We start from the raw sequence: 2587 nt of genomic DNA on the forward strand, positions 1-2587 counted from the left end.
CAGAGAGAGAGAGGGAGTCGACGGCGCTCGTCCGCCGGAGGAGATTCGGGGGAGAGAGAGAGGCGGAGCCTTGGGAAAGAGAGAGTGAGATATGCGTTTGTGTTTGTGTGTGTGCGTCTGATGGGGGCGCAGCTTAGGTAGAAGGAGAGGGAGAAGTTTTGGGCTAGGTTTGGGCTTGAGGGTGGGCTTGCGAATTGGGCCGAGTCCATTGGGCCGATTTTCCTTGGTTTTAAAACTTCAGTTGGGCCATTGTTTTAAATAAAGGTGTTGGGCCCTTATTTTTATTTAAGGACTTTGGACTGCCTTCAATTAATTTAATTGGGCTGCCCTATTTTAATTAATTGAGCTATTAATTAGTTTGATTAATTATTTTCAAGGACTAGTTTTCATAATAATATCATATTATTATTATGTGCATATTTTAAGTAAATTACTTATTATATGCTAAGCATGACATGAAATTGCATTTATTTTGCAATAAAAGTATTTAATTGGTTTTATTTATAATTCCAATTTTTAAAGAAAGATGAGTAAGAATATTGTTGGTGTTCTTAACTCAAGAGAAATGTTTTCAATTATTTATTCATTAAATTTTGAAAACCCGGCTAAGTGAATCATAGAATATTAAGCACTTCACCGTGACTTAAGATTAGATTCAAGGAGACCTATTAAGAATAGATTTCTTGTAGGCTTTGAACGTCAAGAGGATTAGCACTGCTATTCCGATTCAGAGATAACGTTAAACGACAGGCATTGCCTATACAGGTGGGCTTATTTTCCAAATGTATGATTGAGCTAATGAGCTTAAATGTTTCGTGAAATATAAACTGTTTATCCAATAAATATTTTTGTGCACTCTGCTCTGTTTAAGGCTCGCCACAACGAATCAATTGAGGTTCTCTTATAGCCTAACACGTTATTTGAGAATTATGTACACCGTTAGCTGACTCGGTGGGTTGATCTCCATTCGGGCACTAACTAAGAGGCGTTATAAGGATGCTTGCTGGATGTGTTCCGAAGCATAGAATGTAAGGGCCTGCGTGGGTATCGTCCCGAGGTCAAAAGTAAACTTGTCTGAGTTACGCCCTGAGTTCAAGTAAATGGGAGAAACGGATCCGTCGGTGGCTAGAGGTCCGGGATCACAGCGAGTAACAGAAATGAGTGTGACAACTGTGCGCAAAATAAGTATATATATATGTATCTATATAAATGAAATATTTTAACATGCTTAGAAGTTCTTTCACTTTAAAACCTTCTAAGTCATGTCAAGTATGATTGGATAAACTGTTCTTCAGGTTATGAAATGTTTTAAAGTTGCAGCCCACTAAGTACATTAGTACTTAGCCCAAAAATACTTTCAAATGTTTTCAGGTTAACGGCAGGTGATGACGGGGCGGAGCTGAGGCTAGAGTTCAACTCCTTATTTTGACTTCCGCTGTAGAACTAGCCAGTATCTGTCTTTTGTTCCTTAACTTAAGACCTATTATGTTGTGATTCTAAACAATATCTTTTGTTGAGCCTAAACTATTGACTCTCAAGTATTTCGATCAGTGAATGTTGGTTATCTGAAGCATGACACTAAACTTGTGATCCTGAAGTTATTATGTTTGTTGATTGATTTGTATCACTTGAATACCTGTCTTTCTTCATCCAAAGGGGCTAAGCCCGATTGTTATCCCTTTTATTCGGATTTCACAAGGATTTTCCCTTGTTTATTTAGATGATTAGTCGTACCCCAGTTATAGTTATTGTTTCAAAGAATTGGGGTGTGACAGAATGGTATCAGAGCATAAGTTTTCTTTCATGTCTCTGATAACCAAAAGCTTCTAATGTTGAGTCTAGATTAGTGTCTCTAGACTTCTAAGAAAGTTGTTGAACCTCAGCTCGCCGTCACACTGCCGCAAGAAAAAGGTACGATTTAAAGGTTTCATAGTTATTAAATGTTTTGAATGTTTTCAAGAAGTGCGCGCTTTCAATGAATGATGCTATGTGAATTGCTTATCGCTTTCCATATGCTATAAGTTATGAATTGCTAATCGCTTTCATATTGTTATTTTGAGTCTTCGGCTCATATAACCAAGTTAGTGTCGTGTTTGGGACTACCCGAACCCATAACGACTCAATGAATGTTATTTCGTGTTTGGGACTACCCGAGCCCTTAACGAATCAATGTACGAATGGTCGAGTTAGATTCCTTGAATCTTTCCGGCAAAAGCAAAGTTTTTAAGGAATGGGACATTTATTGTCCAAGTGTTTTTAAAAGGTTTCAAAAGAAACGAATGAATGAAGGAATGAATGAAGGTTTATGTTATCGTTTTAGGTTTACTGCCTATACGATCAGAATGATAGGTCCTCTTACAACTGTTTGAGTACCACCCAAGAATGCCTTGGAAATGTTAGTCGTGATAGCTCCGCTTGATCGATTTAAGTAAGGACTGGTAAGATAGAAACGTTTAACATAGACATGTTATAGCGTAGAAGCAATGTTATAAGATTAGGGATTCACTTAAGTACTCCACTAAGTTAAGATCAGTTTCCACATAGAATTAGTCTTTCATAAGGTTACACTATAGAAGCAATATACCTT

General features: G+C 37.4%; 1 long non-coding RNA gene across 1 annotated transcript; it reads left to right on the forward strand.

The window, feature by feature from the left end:
• The first annotated feature begins 460 nt into the window (after positions 1 to 460).
• LOC130996058 (uncharacterized) lies at positions 461 to 1627 on the forward strand. The gene is made up of 2 exons (XR_009092376.1): positions 461 to 765; positions 1372 to 1627. It is a non-coding gene; the product is annotated as an uncharacterized LOC130996058 (long non-coding RNA).
• Positions 1628 to 2587: the final 960 nt, after the last annotated feature.

The sequence above is a fragment of the Salvia miltiorrhiza genome, chromosome 7 (genome assembly GCF_028751815.1).
Source record: "Salvia miltiorrhiza cultivar Shanhuang (shh) chromosome 7, IMPLAD_Smil_shh, whole genome shotgun sequence".
Classification (NCBI taxonomy): domain Eukaryota; kingdom Viridiplantae; phylum Streptophyta; class Magnoliopsida; order Lamiales; family Lamiaceae; genus Salvia; species Salvia miltiorrhiza.